Raw genomic sequence first — 16,487 nt, forward strand, 5'->3', positions numbered from 1 at the left:
CCACGCGATAGTGACACGCTGCTGACGTCATGCGTTAGCTATGACGTCACCGCCAGGCTGCACTTTAAGGAGGAAGCAAGTCATGCAAAATATAAACACGTATATAAACTTGTTGTTATCTATTATCTTTCAGTACGCAGCTGTGTTTAAAAGTCTGATCTGAAGGTGTCTTTGTGATGGCTCAAGGTTTAGCCGATAGGATTTATTGAATGAGAGAAAAATAAAAACAGGAAAAGCTCCCAGAGGCGCCGTTTGGTAGGGCAAACATTGAAAATTTCAAGAAACAATCCAACCAAACAAACAAGAACGGTGTTTTATATCATCATCACCAGCAGTGACTACACCCACAGCAGGGCAAAGGCCTCTCCAAATGTCTCTCCAATTAACCCTGTCCTTTGCCAGCTGCGGACACCGTATCCCTACGAACTTCCTAATCTCATCCGCCCACCTAAATTTCTTCCACCCCCCGCTACGCTTGCCCTCTCTTGGAATACACTCCGTTACCCTGAATGATCATCGGTTATCTTTCCTTCGCATTGCATGGCCTGCCCAAGCCCATTTCTTCCTCTTGATTTCGTCGGTTGTAATTTACCCGCGTTTGTTTCTTCACTTACTCTGCCCGCTTCCGATTTCATAACGTTACACCTATCATTTTTCTTTCCGTAGCTTGTTGCGTTATCCCTGGCTTGACTTTACGTCACGCGTTTCGACGGCTTTAGGCTTAAGGAATGCCAAGCAGAAGGCTTTTGTTTTGCTTTGATCTCCTCCTGGAGCTTGTGGCTAACCAGCACTGAAGCCACAAAACACGGCAGTTTTAACACTGGCGCTGCATCTGAATTCACTTGCAGAGGGCGGACGTTGAACCGCCAACCTTGTTCTCCAAGCCATTGACCCTCCACAGCCGACCACTTATATTTCGTAGTATGACATACTGGAGAGATTAGGAGTATGCAAGACCAAGAGATAATAATAATAATAGCATTGTCTTTGTAGGTCATTGTTCGAGCACAAAAGAAAAAAAAAGACCTCATGGATGAACCAATATTCAAGCAGTGCTTGCTGCAAATTGTTCTTTCACCGACTGTGTCTCGTTTTCTTACCGACGGTTTTGCGTAGTTTGCTTCCTGGCTAGCTTGACAGGTTCTGGGTGCGGATAGGTGGCTGATGCTCTGAAAAATAGGTCGTCGAAAAGCTATTTTCTTTTCTCACTTCCACTCACACCGTTCGCAATTTTCCCCAAGCCATTTCAGACCGACGAAGCTCTTTAGCTGCAGATACGCCAAAAGTGCAATTGCTTCTTTTTGGTTACCGTTCTCTGTTACTTGTTTTTTGCACAGCTTAAACGCAATGTACAGAGGAGCATGATAAATAACAAAAAGCACGAAGCAGCAAGTAATCAGTATAGCTGGGAAACCCACCAACAGCCAGTCCAACAGGATTAGATGCGGCTACTTGTCTTCCTTAAGCCTTGGTCTCAGCCCTCCGATACGGCCGGGAGAAGCGAACGGTGGACCTATCTCCATGGATACCGGAGAGACCGTAAGGGCCTGTAGGCAACCTTCCAGGCCGCGACAGACTACTTAGAAAACAACGTGCACTCGAAAACCTTCTCTGTTCATTATTTTAGTTTATCTTTTTCATATCTTTGTGCTCTGCAGTTCATAATAGCCAATAAGAAAATAAGTGTGTGTTGCCTGTAAGTAACACCTGGCTGATGTATCGTATTATAGTATTCCGAACATCCCATTCCGATATACTAGGCACCAACTTCCTGTTAAGATTAAAGGAAATAGGACTGCTGCGTCAATTATGTATTTTACTTTCTTTGGCTGAAACCCGAACGCCTTTTACATGAGAAAGCTGTAAATAGAGCCTTGCAAGGAGCAACAGCAGCCTCAGTAGGAGGCGATCTGTATGCCACCTTTTATGCAGAACGCAAAAAAAAAAAAATCGATCGACGAGTATTTATTCGGCGCGGGCTCTCTGCGCGCTTCTCGGAATGCATGCAGCCCACGCAACTAAAACGTCGACTTGAATAAACAATAAGCGTACCTGTTTCACAGAGATAGGAACGCTGTAGAACACCCCCCATCGCGTACACGTTGAGCCAGTGTTGGAGCCTACTGTTTTGAATTCGGCCTATGCGAGTCTTGCGTTCCTGCGTCCATTCGCATGCGGGAGCCAAACACTCCCTTTAGAAAGAAATACGGGGGGAAAACACTGCACTCAATCGCCGATTGTCATAAGGCGCGCTTTTATGGGCGGACGTGCATTTTTAAGACAAGCCCAGGGCTTCGGACGTCTTTCATTGCCAGCGCGGTTATTTGTTTTAATGTACTACCATCAGAGCAAAATAAAAGGCGAACCGAATAACAGAAATTTAACTAAACACCAAGAAAATGTTAGGGTCTGTAGAAAAAATATTGGCCAGTTAAATAAAGCTTCCACGAAATGGTTTCCGCACCATGCGTGTGAAGTGAAAAGCGAAAATCACGTGCACTAACTAGTTCACGTTCAGTTAAAATCATCTCGTTTCGCTGTTTCCATTCTCTGCCTTCATTGTCTTGTTAGCGTTTCATTTTACCCTGAATGTGCGTGCGAAGTCCTTATATATATGCAGTCAGCATACAGCCTTTTTCGGTTGCATTCTTTTTCAATAATTTGTATGTCACTGCCAATTTCGCACAGCTAGAGCCATTGCACAAGGCTGCATCCTTCCTTGTACGAGATATCTGCGCCCAGTAGGAGTTAGAGTACAAAACATAGTGATCGAATACTTCGAACAAGGAAAAAAGAACTGTTCCTATTTGTGTCGAACCAGCATGCACGGAAAACTAACCGTGACAAGGCGCTCCTGCAAGACACACCGGAAGACTCACCAACCGCAGCGAGCTACGCCGCTGGCCGAAAATACCAAAGCACTCCAAATGGCTACGGTGTATTCCTCGTTGCTTTCACCCTTCTTTGCGCGCCGCCATCATGTAGACGATTTTACGCACTCCCAAGGGAAGGCTGCGGAGCTCTAGCGCGGGTCCCCGCGTGCGACGTCAAACAAGCCGTTTTCAAAAATGTCCGCTTCACCGAGCGCCTTTCGTTTTCATTTTTTTTTCTCTCCGTCGTCTCAGAAGAACGACAGAACAGAAGAGTAAAGAGAAGAAAGAATACAAGCAATCGTAGAATCACAGAAACGAAAGTTAACGCCTAGGCGCTGCAACGTATTCCCTCGTCCATGCTTGAGCGAAAAGCAGCTGCATGCACTCGACGAAGCTCTGTCCAGACACGCGGGTGCGCAGGAGTGTAGAAAGCGGTCTTGGCGCATCCGTCCCTGCATACGCGTGCGCGCGGGGACGGATAAAAATGAGGCGGCCGACGACCAATTCGATTCGAGCTGACTGCTCGCCGAGGCATCTTTTTACTTCTTTGCATTTGTCTCTCTGTGTGTTCCTTGCGCGCGTGTCACGTCGCGACCGTTTTGACGCGAAGAAGAAAAAGTGCTGTCTTGCGAGCGGTCGTTTCAGCCGTGTCGACGTCGTTTAAAGCCTGCTCCCTTCTTCCTCCGTCCCACCGGCGAGCCTGGCCGCCGCGCCTCCGCTTCGAGACAGTTCTTTGTCGGCGCGGGTCTTATGGCAGAGAGCGCGAGCTGCGCGCCCCCTAGGTCTCTCGCTGTAATAACGATCCTTACGAAACGGCTCTCGCGCCAGTCGTTCCGATCTTCTCGCGAACACTGCCTACGATGACCTGCGAGCATCCGACACTGTTCTGCCTTGTTCTTTTAATATTTTTCTGCCAGATCTTCCTCTATATAGCACCGGCGTTCGTGTTCTGCCGTCTTTCACGCGATGTGCGGCGTCAGCGCGTTGTCTTAGCTATTTACTTTCTTCTTATTCTTTTTTCTCGGCGTTAATAACGCTCATGTTTTCGCTGTGCGCACACCGGCGGTGCAGTTTCCTCTTTGCCTTTCTTGTGCATTGTTTTCAGCCTATACAACGGCGCCCAGGTAATCTCTCCCAGGTACCTGGAAATAGCGACGAACGCAGTGCGAGGCTGGCGTGCTCTGTATATACGCTGCCGTCGTCGACAATGACGGCGACTTGGACGACGTGACGCAGCGGGGGCCGTTAAGCCCACTCGTCAAGGACCATATAGGTGCGGCGCTGGTGGCGTGCTTGGGGCACTTTTCATGCATAGTTCATGGTTCTCTTTATGATTGCGGAACGCCCGGGCACATCTTTGGGGTTTACGTGACGGCATAGTTGCTTATGGGGTAATTTTTCAGCACCTCCTGGAAAAGAACGCGGGGCGCGAACATTTGCTTGGACTCGGAGCTGGCTTAGCAGCAGCGCTGATTCGGGCTTAGCCTTGTAAAAAGGGAGAAAATAATAACAAAAAACACTTTCAGGATTTAATACAGATGATCCTGGATTGCAGGAAAAAGTATGCAAGACTTGAGTCCTTGCGGTGAACAAACGTATGAAGGAATGACTTAATATTGCATATGTTCCACATTGTGGCGACCCGAGGATTGGTTGTCAGAAATTTCAGAACAGCGTTAACTTTCGTAACTGAGTAAAAAAAAAAAAAAAGAGGCGAAAATAACAAGAATCTTTTCCCTTGGGCTCTTTTTCGCGCCACTCGATACTTAAATAGTGCTTTACCGGAAAACAACGAAAAAAAGAGTAACCAGGGAGATGTCACTACGCGTACTTGCATATCTTGCAAGTACTTGCATATCTTTACATGATGCTCTAACAAATCTGTTGATCATATTTCAGTTCCTCGGCGATTTCCGCTCATACACTGCAACATGGGTCGCATCCTTTTTTCATGAAAAAGGACAAAATAAATCGAGCAGCGATTAAAATAATAAAAAATAAAGCATACTAGCAGGATGCGAAACCAGTGTGATTAAAATAGCAAAAGCATTAAACTTCCACTCCCTCGCCAACGGGAGCGCCCTTGTAATCCGTTAACTTAAGGATATTTCAATCTCTCCAACCCGTCTTTAATGTTTTAAACTTGATACCGCTCTTCCTCACTTTAAGACTTTACAACGCAGGTTATTGATTTTCGTTTTTTTTTTTTTTTTTGCTGGCTGCTTACGCTATCACGAACTCAGCGGTGCACTGCGCTGAATAAAGCTTGTACGACATGCCTTGTCCGCTAATAGGACAGTCTCGAAGCTCGAAGCTTGAGTCGGTTATACCGCGTACGTTGCAAGGTGTTGACATTATACCTGCCTGCTGTTCATTCTGCGCACGTCAGCTCCGTGAGTAAACTCAATCTTGTAAAGATGTCTCCTTTACTGTACCGTAATACCGACCCTTATCCCTCTTTCTCAAGCCACCCACCTGAGAAGCATACCTTTGTGCTGCCTTATATTGGCTCGTGCTGCCTACGTCGACATTTTCGCGTCATCACAGAATACCCTGCCCAGCCAAGCTTTAATATTATTAAAGCACAGGCCTGGATGAAAGCTTTCAAAGCAATTTGGCTCTACTTTGTTGTCGCGCTTTCACTTTCTTTCTCAATTTTTTCACTTTCTTTTTTCTTTTTTGAGTTTTTCACTTTCTTTCACTTTCTTTTTTTTCATTAATAAGCTTTACTTTTGACAACAGAGCCAATGATTGGCTCTGCTCACCGGCTACCTGCACTGACGTCACAATGCCTAATGAGTAATGAGTAAAGAAAAAACAATATTAATAAATGAGCACGGAAAGAGAATAATTCCAGAATATTGATTTTGGCAGCAATTCTGTTGTTGTTTGCTTCTGTTTTTTTCTTCTTCTATTTTTCGGCATGCTATGCGGATTTCGCTTGCAACAGAACTGGGCAATCTTCACTGCGTTTCCCGGTTTCATAGTCAGACTCTTTCATCACCTCAGTCCAAGTCGACAATAAAGCGTGCAGTTTCTGGAGCTAGCGCAGCGTTAAAGAAGAAAGAGAAAAAAAAAACGAAGGAGGTGTTTGTAAGACGAAGCTGCACATGAATCGGAGAGCCGCCGTAATTCGAAATGTACACAACTTGAAACTTTCGATCGTGCATTGGCCGTAGCCGTGCTATCCCATTTCCTCGGGCTGCATTTCAGCCAACCTAGCGCGTAATCTGGTTTGTACAAGACGGTTATTCCGCCCAGGCCAATTCCTATTCCCGGTCTTTCGTTTTAAATTTCTTTGGATTCTTTTCTGCAGGATGTCCCAAGGTGGTTTTTGCTCGAAGACAATATTTAAATTGAGAGGGTCCGGCGCGATTTGTATCTTATTGTGGTGCGAGTCAATTTGCATTTAAACGAGGTGGGAGGTACGTGGTCTCGGACTGAACTTTGCTGCGAATATTTTCTTCTATCGAGAGAATTGCGCGGGTGAAGAGTGATCTATTCAAAGCCATGCCGGAGAATGAAGTGCTTTTTGTTTTCTATTTTTTAAGGTTTCTTTGTGTTCAGCATATTGCATTGTCTTTATTGAAAGAATATTGTTTTCAGATCGGTCAAGTCGACTGAAACTGTGCAAGCACTGTTTACTGATGAGTTATTTCCGCTTTGCAGCTGAACGTATTTGTGGTTATTTTATTCATATGATGATTGAATGACTGCTTGAGGGATAGATTGGTTTATTTATTCATTTATTTATTTATCTATTTTTGTGCATTCATTAATTCATTCATTCATCGATTGATTTGAGCATGCTAAAAAGGAGCCTCTATGACACTTGCGAAAAACAACTGTACGCTGATAATTACGCTCATATATACACTGCTTTATCGCGATGTTTCCGATGTACTTTAAAAAATGCAGTCCTTATTAAAAGTTACAACTCAAACTTGTGATACAAGACCGAGTTCCTGGACACCAGCAGCTTGATAATCATGCCAGCGAATGCTTCGCCTAACCAAGCGACACGCAGTCCGACGGTAGAAATTTGGTCACTGCTTTTTTTACAAGGTACGAGCTTAATGAAAAAATTTCAAATGTTCAATCACTCGTAATGACGTGAAATTTTATCGCAGGTCAACTGGAAGAAAGAACTAAGCCTCACAGTCTGCAACCGCTACTAAAAAAATTTGTCCCAGCCTTCCTCTTAGTACCCTCCAGTGTGGAAGGCTTCATAAAACGACACACTTCATCGTTAGAACTAATTAAAAGTGAAACGGTATATAAAATAAGATCGCCAGAATTTCTTCTCTTTGTAGGTAAGACTGCAAAGCAGTATCTTTGCACTTCTTTCACCGGCGCAGTCTAGCCGGTGAAATTTTAATTAGTGCAGACGCCGGAAACCTTTTCATTGGGATGTTGTAAAGCTCCAAGAGAAAGAATTGCTTGTGAAACATTCTAGAAAATCGTTTTCATAACCCACCCCGAACCCTCCTGAGCCTTCTTTCTTTGTTTATTTATGCTACAAACGCGTTAGTCTGATGAATTAAAAGTTTTAATACAGAACCACAGAACCGTGAGCTTGGAATTGCCACAGAAGGACCATTTTAATGGTCCACTCAGACTAAGAAGGACTGCCGCTTTGTCGCTAAGATAAATTCAGAAAGTGCGAACTTAAGAAACGACAGCAGCATGCACTCATGCGTAGGCAAGCCCATGCTCTTCTGGTTTCTCGAACTCAGTTTATTTAGTTCGCGCGAAACAGTTTCCATTCGTTCGTTCATTATGCGCGAGATGCAGCTCTAATCATTCTTTCTAGACAACTGGTAGATGGCATTTCACCACGTTGTTTTCTGGCACTTTTCACTGAAATGCGTATAAATGCCTGCGGACGCCGATTTGTTTATGCCGTCCTGAGGCCCTGCAAAGGAAAATTTCTACAATACATGTAGATAACGTAATTGCAGGCCCGGTAGCTATGGAGGGAGCTTTAGTGCTGTAAAAAGTTCTTTCTCAGATTTTTGTAGGAACTAAGCTCCTGTCTGTTGAGCATGTGCAAAATAATACCGTTTTCTTTCTTCTCAGGATCTTCAAAAACGGGGAGAGTCAATGGGAGCCTACTTTACGTTAAAGGGGGGGAGGGGGGGGGGGGGGGGGGGGAGTTACGTATACCCGAAAAGACGGTATGGCGCTTTTAAGCACTTAATATCACTCCTAACTGAGGTAAAAGCAATACACACAAGCTCGAAGAGGGGACTCAAATTATATGCTGTGCTTTGGATATTTTTTTATTTTCTTCACGTGTATATATAGGACACATCTCAGCTCAGAGGCAACAAATTTGAAACGCTACAAAATATGCTTTGAAATCAAGCTTATAAAACCTATATTATCAAATCCATAAGGTTTGTACCAAATCGAAGCCACAGTTTTCCCATCCGAGTCTTAATGCCTGCACCTGTGACCATCGGTTGGTAATGAAGTTTGCCTGATTTATCGCTGTCCGACCCATCAGTTTTCCGTCAAGTCTCAATCAGCGACTCTCGTATATCAAAGTCATTTGTGAGCAAGAGTGAATGAAGCTCGGTTTAATTACACCGGCTCGGTGACTGACGAACCAGAATAGCGCTTGGCCAGCAGAAAAGTCACCCAAACCGAAAAAGGAGAAATAAAAGTAGAAAAAAGACAAGAAAAAGATTAAGAATTAGTGAGCGGGAAGAAAAGGGAGCAAATGCAAGAAGAAAATTATTGGAAGGCAGAAAGTAAAGAAAAGGAAGAAAGGAAAGAAGGGAAGACGGGTAAGAAACTAACAGTGGAAAGAAATATTAAAAGGAACAAATGCACGTAGGAGCGAAAAAAAGGAAAGAAAGAAGACAATAAAAGATCTAAGAACGAAGGGGCGGCAAATAAGTATTGGGACTAAATGAAACACTAAGCGAAAATACATGAAGGACAAAACGAAAAAGACAAAAAAAGCCGCAACTTTGCCTTTATTTGCGAGAGAAAAAAATTGGAGGAAACACTTCAGCTCCGCCATGGCGCCATAGCGTTAATGGGTAAACGCCCATATATGCGGAATTGGCACTTCTCTACTTTACGGTCATAGTTCCCTGGGAGTCCCCACACCACTCCTGGCGCAGTGGTGCAGCGGTCGAGCGACGCGCCACCGGCCTTCGATTACAGGTGCTGCCACCGGTGGGGCTTGTGAGACCCAAGTTGATCTTCCCGAGCAACCTCTCAAGACCAACCATTAAGTCAGTCCACACATCAACGCAAGATCCGTTAGCAGCGTCAACGTGCCGGTTACAGTGTACCTTAAAGGGGCCCAGAAACACAATCTTAGTTAACTGTTTTGCCTGTTGATTGCATACAGTGAGTTATAATGGTGCTATTAGCGTCGGTAATACCGCGTATATTCCGTTTTTTAATATTTTAATGTCCTCCCAAAAACAAATTCATGGCTCCGATGGTGTCGGCACACAGTGGCGGGTTTTTAGCAGCGGATATGACATCACCTGGCGCGAGCTTGATGATCGGACAAACAGTAAATATACTGCAAATTGTGTGAATAAATAGACACATTTTGTCACCTGTCTGCGTTTTATATTAGATCAACAAAAAGAACTTGTTTGTCTTAGATAAGAGCCCTGCAAAGCAAGTAAAATAAAAATACACCACCAGGGGCGCTCTGGCATGGAAACGACGCTGCCAGTCTCAGCAAGAACGAGTTACAGAGAGCAGGCAACCATGGAGTACAAACTTCCGCGACGTGCTCTGGCTCGCTGTTTTGATTGGTTGCGCCAGGTGCCGTCATTGGGAGAGCGAAATAGGAGTGGGAAGCCCCGCCAAAATCGAGTTGAGGGCAGCGTTTTGTTTGCTTGTATTTTGAAATTTCTTCACTGAATAACTCCCGTTCCTGTGCATCGATTCCTGTAATTCTTTTTAGGTCAGCATCTGTGTGACATAAGAAACCCGCCTGAAGTATAGCCAGTATCTCCCCAAGTAGTGTTTCGCAGCCCCTTTAAGAAAACGAGGCACGTAAGGAACGCACACAGAAGAGGTGTTCTGTGTGCGTTCCTTACGTGCCTCGTCAATTTGCTTTACTGCACCAAACATGAACCATTATTAACATGCCAACTTTTCGGCCTGCTGCAGTGCAAGCTGTTTTATGCTCTCTCGTGCTTTAACGACAATCATTTGCTTGACTCCAAAGACTTCTCCGATGTGCCTGCGCGTAATTTACGAGCAGAAAACTTCCCAGCACGTCGCGTCGACCCATTCATGGGGCTGCAGCCATCTGAGAGCACTGAACACTCATTTGTACGGGGCCATGGTCGAAAGCAGCCGCACTGCATTCACTGTGGCGGCAGCTCTTTCTCTCGAAGCCCCGCTAATGCCCGTCGCCCTGTCTATCCCCATCAGAGCGAAGCTCTCGGTCTCAGGGCTGATGCCCCCGGGCAGCCCTAATTGAACGCTCTGGGCGCCGGTGGCCGGAGAGAGAGAGAGATAGAGAGAGAGGCGCTCCTTCTCTCTCGCCGTGTTGCTTGCAGCGCTGTTTAAGATGGAGCCGCGGGAATCGTCGAATCAGAGGGAGAGAAGACAACCCACTCGGCAGCCGAAATGCACCTCATCTCTTTCTCGGCCCACGACTTCTCTCTCTCTCGGCCCACGCATCCTGCATCTTCATCGTCTCCAGGATTTTTTGGGATGGGTGATGTCGTCACGAATTAGCGTGCAGTGCAGTTTAGCACTAACGAGAAAGACCATCGCCATCGAGTTAAGGTAACGTGAGACCAAATCAAGCCAGATAAGTCTTCGGTAATGATGCACGGAACTAGTGCGGCGACGGAAGAAGAGACGGAGTGAGTCGGTGCCAGCCATTGGCTCATCGCAATGTTGCTCTTGTCACTGGTTCATTGTCGACCGTCTCTAGAGACCAAACCGGCTTTGGAAGCGAGATCAATGCTCACAGATGCGCGGCTTTGGTGTTGCTTCTGGACAAAAAAATCTACGCAACACTTTTTTTTCTGCATTTGGGACATGAATATGCACATCGTACGAACCCCGCGGCGACTTTTTTTCACATCACACCATATAATATTCGATATATTTTTCTGCGACATGCAAAACTATCGCTTCAGCCGAAAGCAGGCGGCCCACGGATTGTATTGAGCTTCACTCCTCTAGTATTTTATAGTGTTACCCTTCTTTCTTTGCTAGTTCGTAAGGAGACCATAGGCGAAATACTCGGCATGTATTCTCTTTCCTCAAGTTCGTATTGTATCGGCTGTGATCTCGCGTTTTGTTGCCTCAAGTTTCAGATGCCAGTAGTCTCGCAGTTCAGTCATAAGCGTCACCAGAGGTGGGCGGACAGGACCGTGCGCAGGCAGCGCTGAGAGGAAGTGCAGCTGCAGCACGCTGGAGGAAGGAAGGGGAGGGGGGGGGGGGGGAGTATATGAAGCAGGTGACGCTCAAGCTTTCATCCGTCGCTTCAGCCTTTATGTCTGATATGTAGCAGGTGGAGATGAAAACGGTTCCGCCCTCAACTTTCGAACGATCTTCAAATAGAACATTTCCTCACGCATGTATCGATAACCCCGTGGATCTTTACATGCTCACCAATGTTATAAGCTTCAACTTAGACATCTATCCATGGTAGAGAAAGTTCTCAGTGTTTACGTCTTTAATAGCGCTCCTTTATTTGAAGCTATATCACAAGGTTTAACGCATATAAACGTTAAATGCATGCAATAAGAGGTATTTCATTTGAATTTTGTTGAGTTGTAGGTCGTATAGTTCCGCATCGCCATGGGGAGAAAGGAAGCTGAGGGGGAGGGGGTTATTTTATAATTTTGTTTCTGAATACGCATCCACTTTTGCATTTATAAGTGTAATATATTATTTGTGTGCTTAAATTTAGGAGCACTATTGTTTGGTAATGTATTGCTTGAAACTATAATTTGCTTTTCCTATAAGCGCTCCGGTAAAAGAGTTTTATAACTTATAACTGATATGTTTGCAATTGTGCGAAAGGTTTCGCTATTTCTAAAGTAAGCGGTGAACATAAGTGGAAAGGCGCGGTTTATTTAGTTTGTAAACACTTCACGTTTCTAAGTACCCCAATATCATTCTGTGGTCTCAAAGCAGGCAGGGAACATCTGCAACAAACCGAATTGTATTTTTTTATTTATTTAACGGGGCTAGTAGTTTCACGTTTACGTCAGATGCTCTTCCACACAGTCGCGGAATACATTTTTCTTTTCAGCGAAAGTCGTGCCTGTAATATCTGCGATTGCTCCCAATTTCTGCCACAAAATATTGGCTGTCTCACAAAGTTGCAAACATCTGAGTTGCTTTCGCGCAGCTTGTTAAACTCTGCGTTGGCGACATGCAAACCATGAGGAGTAAACATTATTTTATGTAACGAAATAAACGCAAAAAAATACCCCTCTGCTCCCGATGTTACTTTGTATCCCCAGAAAGAATTTACACAGCGCCAATAATTGCTTTTGCTTTAGCGTTAAGAACAAAAAAATGGTTCATATTCAGAAAACAAGCGAGCATATTGCGATCTATTTAAGAGATTTTTGGAAGAAACGACTTTCCATTGCCTCAATCTCCCAGAGGGCTGAAATTCCTAGTGTAGTTGTGCTGCATTTGTTTCCCTTTTCGAAGAGCCTCAATGAAAGCGTAAACAAGCTTCTTCTCTTACGGGAAGCTTCGCAGATCTGTAAGGCGCACACGTCTCTCGTTACTGGCTCTGAAATGGTCTCTTGCGGCCGGTTTGTGCAATGCGTCTGTAACACGCAATCCTAACAAGCACATGGCTCAAGTCTTGCGCCTATGCTCGCAAGAGCAGCGAACGAGCAGGCCTACTACCCGACGCAGGCTGTAAACGCGCGCCCCACCCGACACCGCCGCAGCCACACAAGTCGTGTCTCCTTCGTATCTGTTGCCGAGAGTCGTCGATTAGGCTGCTTCTTCCTCTGCGGGGTCCACTCAGGCTCAATTCGCTCAAGTGGTGCTCGTCCCCGCACTCGTCGCAACAGGAAGGCGACGTCCTTCGCCCAGAAAAAGGGTCCGAGTTCACGTGCAGACGCATGTACTCGAAGCTTCTTGTTCCGTTTTTGTGGCGTGATAAAATGCGCGCGATAACGCGCCGTCCGAACGTCCCCAACTCGTGGGACACGTGAGAGGAGCTCGTCGCGGCCTTAAAGAGTGAGGAGACCCTGGGTGCTGATCGTGTTCGCTTCTGCTAACTCTTTAAATGTTGTTCTCCTGGCACGCATTTTTAGTATATGTTTGTTGCGTTGTTTATCAGATCAAGCTTGTTGCCAGCTCATGCCGGGCTTGCGAACGTCCCCGCTGTTCTCCAGTTATATAAGAAACCGGCGCTGGAACTTTCTGTCGAGACTGCAACGCCGTGACATGGGCTGGATAGTAGCGAACGCAAAAAGCAGTCTGCACTAGTTGTACCCGTACCGTTGTGCGTTGCCCCTTGCAATCGCGCATTGGTTTCTCGTGGATTCTGCACTGGCTTCTTCTGCCAAGTGTCGCGGCTTCTCACGAGTTCAAACGGAGCGCCAGCTCAATGTGACTACGCAGTCCGTCGTTACCAAGCCACTGAAACGTCAAGAACGAGGTAGGCGTTTTTCTTCGTCACGAAATGCAGCCACATTTATGTCCAGTGTGAAGTGGCTTCTTCGCTGGTTGCTTTTAAACTTTTCACGTCGAAGAAGCCTAGCTTTGTTTAAGCAGACGTAAGTTTCCGGATGTTCCTTGCGCAGGTGTACGATTTGTATGGCTTCAAATGACAACAAGATGATGGGTCCCCTTCTCTCCTCGTGTCCGCGCAGTCAAACCCTCTTAGCTAGCCACGTCCCCCTGTAACCATTCGTCTTGCCATCAAGAAACTTCTTGCGCCTCGTGTCGTCTTCCTTATGTATCGAAAAACAAAATACAGAGCGTCAAAATTTTCGCCGCCCAGGAAATAAGCCCACAGAAAGTATATCGCTCCTTACATCCGCGGCTCCCAGTTGGCAGCCTCGCCTCGCGGTCTCCATTCTTCCTTTCTGCGAAGGTTCCCTCCACTCTCTCTCCCTCTCTCTCGGCCCCACCCTCCTCCTCTCCGCACGCGCTCACTGCCGTCGCGAGGAAAGTGGGAGTGTCGTACATCCCGTGTTTTTCACGCGTCCGCCGCTGTAACCTCCCGCAACCGCTGCACAAGTCGTACGTCCTCCATGCCAGCGTCGCGTCGCTGGTTCTGCTTTGAGACTCGAGTTCGACACGGTTACAAAGCGCTGCTGTGCCGTATCCATCGCTTTTCTCGGATACTCCCCGACACTGACGACTTTTAAATAAGGGAGGAACGTTCGAGGAGGAAGAAGAGGAAGAGAGAGAGAGAGAGAGGACAAGTGCCGTGGAAGAGAGAGAAAAACCCAAACTGTCGTCAGGGAGGCCGCGCGCGCGCAACATCGCTTCTCATTTTTTATTTTCTTCGACGCCGCTGGCAAAGCTTCCGGCTTTTGTGGGGGCCCCCGCCGCGCGACATCGCGCTTCGTGAACGTACGGCGACTCCCCGGTTGCTAGAGACGCGGCTGCAGCAGCAGCGGGACTAGCAGCTGCGACGCGGAGCACAGCCTCGCCGACATCAACACCTCAACCACCACTACCGTTGAGCAAGTGAGAGCTATCGGGCGAACCTCGTTCGCACTGCGTCGTTGTGCTGTGTGCGTGCGTGGGTGTGTGTGTGTGCGCGTGCGAATCCGCCCGCGTGTGTTTCGCGTTTGTTTGCTTTCCAACGCAACGTGACTCTCCCCTCGACTCCGAGCTGAGTTCGCGTCTGCAAGTGTGAGGAGGAGCTTCTCCCACGGTGGTTAAGTGATGACTGCGCAGCGACGCTCTGTTCATCGGACCAGCTTGTTTTGAGTGCGTTTGTTTTGTTTTGTTTTTTTTTTTTCGCTTTCGACGTCGTCGACTCTCGCAGCGTTTCCGTCACGTGTCTCGAGAAGAGCGAGCTTCTTGACTCGTCTCCGTGATCGCAGGGCGTCGCTCTGCCTAGACCCGACGTCAACGGCGACGTGAAAGTGAAGACCGGTGGCGGCGCTCCTCAGGTGTTCCGGCTTACCTTGACCTCGGCACGCCGGCCCGCGATGACGTAAGCGGTGAGAGAGGAGGCGAAAATGACGCCCGACCACTTTCTCTTTTAGCAAGAGGGCCATTTTTGGCTCCCGCCTTACGGCAGAGCTAATTGTGCATGTTTAAACGGCTGCGTAAATACCACTCTACGAATGCCGCTCGGCGAGGGTGACGGAAACTTGAGGATGCCCTTTGGCGTTATAGATGTGCCTTGCCAGCTCTCTTTATAATAGTGTCGAGCTTTGAGAGCGTCTAGAGTCGCGATGTTTATAGGAGCAGAGATACCAAACTTTAGAAGCACGAATACTTAGCCGAAAACTTTCTGCGTGCACAAGGAGGCGGAAAGGCATGGACCAAGAACAAGAAATACGTAAAACGTTCTGTATATGACATTAAAGTGCTCCGACCTAGCTTTACTGACTTTTTGGCACCTGTCTCGAGCGGCAGCAGCATGACGTAAGACGTGGAGTTCGGAAACACAACTCACCAGGCTTAATCACCTGTGACCGCCGCGGTAGACAAAACGTTCGGCTTCCTGACAGCACGGTGAAACACGTGCGGTGGAAAGGCGGCATTGTTGTGTTTTCCTGGTGTGTTACGTGTTACTGAGTCGCTGCATCGCAGGAATAAATGCAGAAAGTAGTGAACACACGTTACGGGATGTTAAATTATTCAAGCGGACTTGTAACATATTGTGTCTGGGGTTTATGATGTCCTATATGCATTGTTGACAATGAAGAAAATGTGACCGATCAATTTGATGCTCCTGCTCTTTAAGTGGCATCATAATGCGGGCATTAGATATGAGATTCCTCGTCATTCCCATTGCCCGTTTTACGTCTCTCACAACGCTACCAGAGGAATGACGTCATGCGTCTTTATTCTAATTTTTTTTTTTGCCCAAGGGACCTTTACTGCTAAAGCAAGTGATTGGAATTTTAGGAAAACAGGTCGCATACTGAGCTTGACGCAAGCAGAAGTCTGACAGTAAGAAAAAAAAATGCTATTCCACCAGCATTTGTTTTACCCGTTTAACTCTTTCGCTACCGCGCCATAGGCGATCGTTCGCGTATGATCGATACAAATCGCCCGCGCAAGAAAGCTAATTTTGGAGCGTTGTGGACGTGCTCCGCCATCTAGTTAGCGAGCTCAACAACTGCTCTTTCGATTGCAGCCTTGGTTTCAGTGTTTTGACATGAGGGGGCGCCGTGAAAAATAAAACTTTGAACGGCCGCAGCACCGTCAGCCGGAGAAAATGGCGTCCGCGTCGCCGCGCGCTCCTCGGAAGCGAAAGCTGACACCGAGCACGTCGGCCGGTTTCGGTTTCGTTTTTTGCGACGAAAGCAGCGGTTATTAGTCGGGCAACAATGTACAAACGTTGGATTTCGGTTTCGGCAGCGAGACTTCGCCTCGGGAGCCTGGAACGTCAGCGCGTACTTGCATGTAAGCTCTGTTTTCGTTCGCTGTGTGTTTTCTGCGGTG

At 46.8% G+C, this 16,487-nt stretch overlaps 1 protein-coding gene across 4 annotated transcripts in view; it reads left to right on the forward strand.

Moving 5' to 3' along the window:
* The window catches only part of LOC149359864 (metabotropic glutamate receptor 5-like), a 469,646-nt gene that overhangs the window by 154,025 nt on the left and 299,134 nt on the right, over window positions 1–16,487 (forward strand). The window contains exons 1-2 of one of the 4 annotated variants that reach the window (XM_089571976.1): window positions 13,169–13,509; window positions 14,912–15,031. The exons of 1 other annotated variant lie outside the window; for it this stretch is intronic. The gene's annotated coding sequence lies outside the window, so the exon portion shown is untranslated. 2 more of the 4 variants (XM_089571974.1, XM_089571975.1) reach the window with 2 other exon arrangements.

Source organism: Amblyomma mixtum, chromosome 2 (genome assembly GCF_055824585.1).
Source record: "Amblyomma mixtum isolate Tamu chromosome 2, ASM5582458v1, whole genome shotgun sequence".
NCBI classification, from domain to species: domain Eukaryota; kingdom Metazoa; phylum Arthropoda; class Arachnida; order Ixodida; family Ixodidae; genus Amblyomma; species Amblyomma mixtum.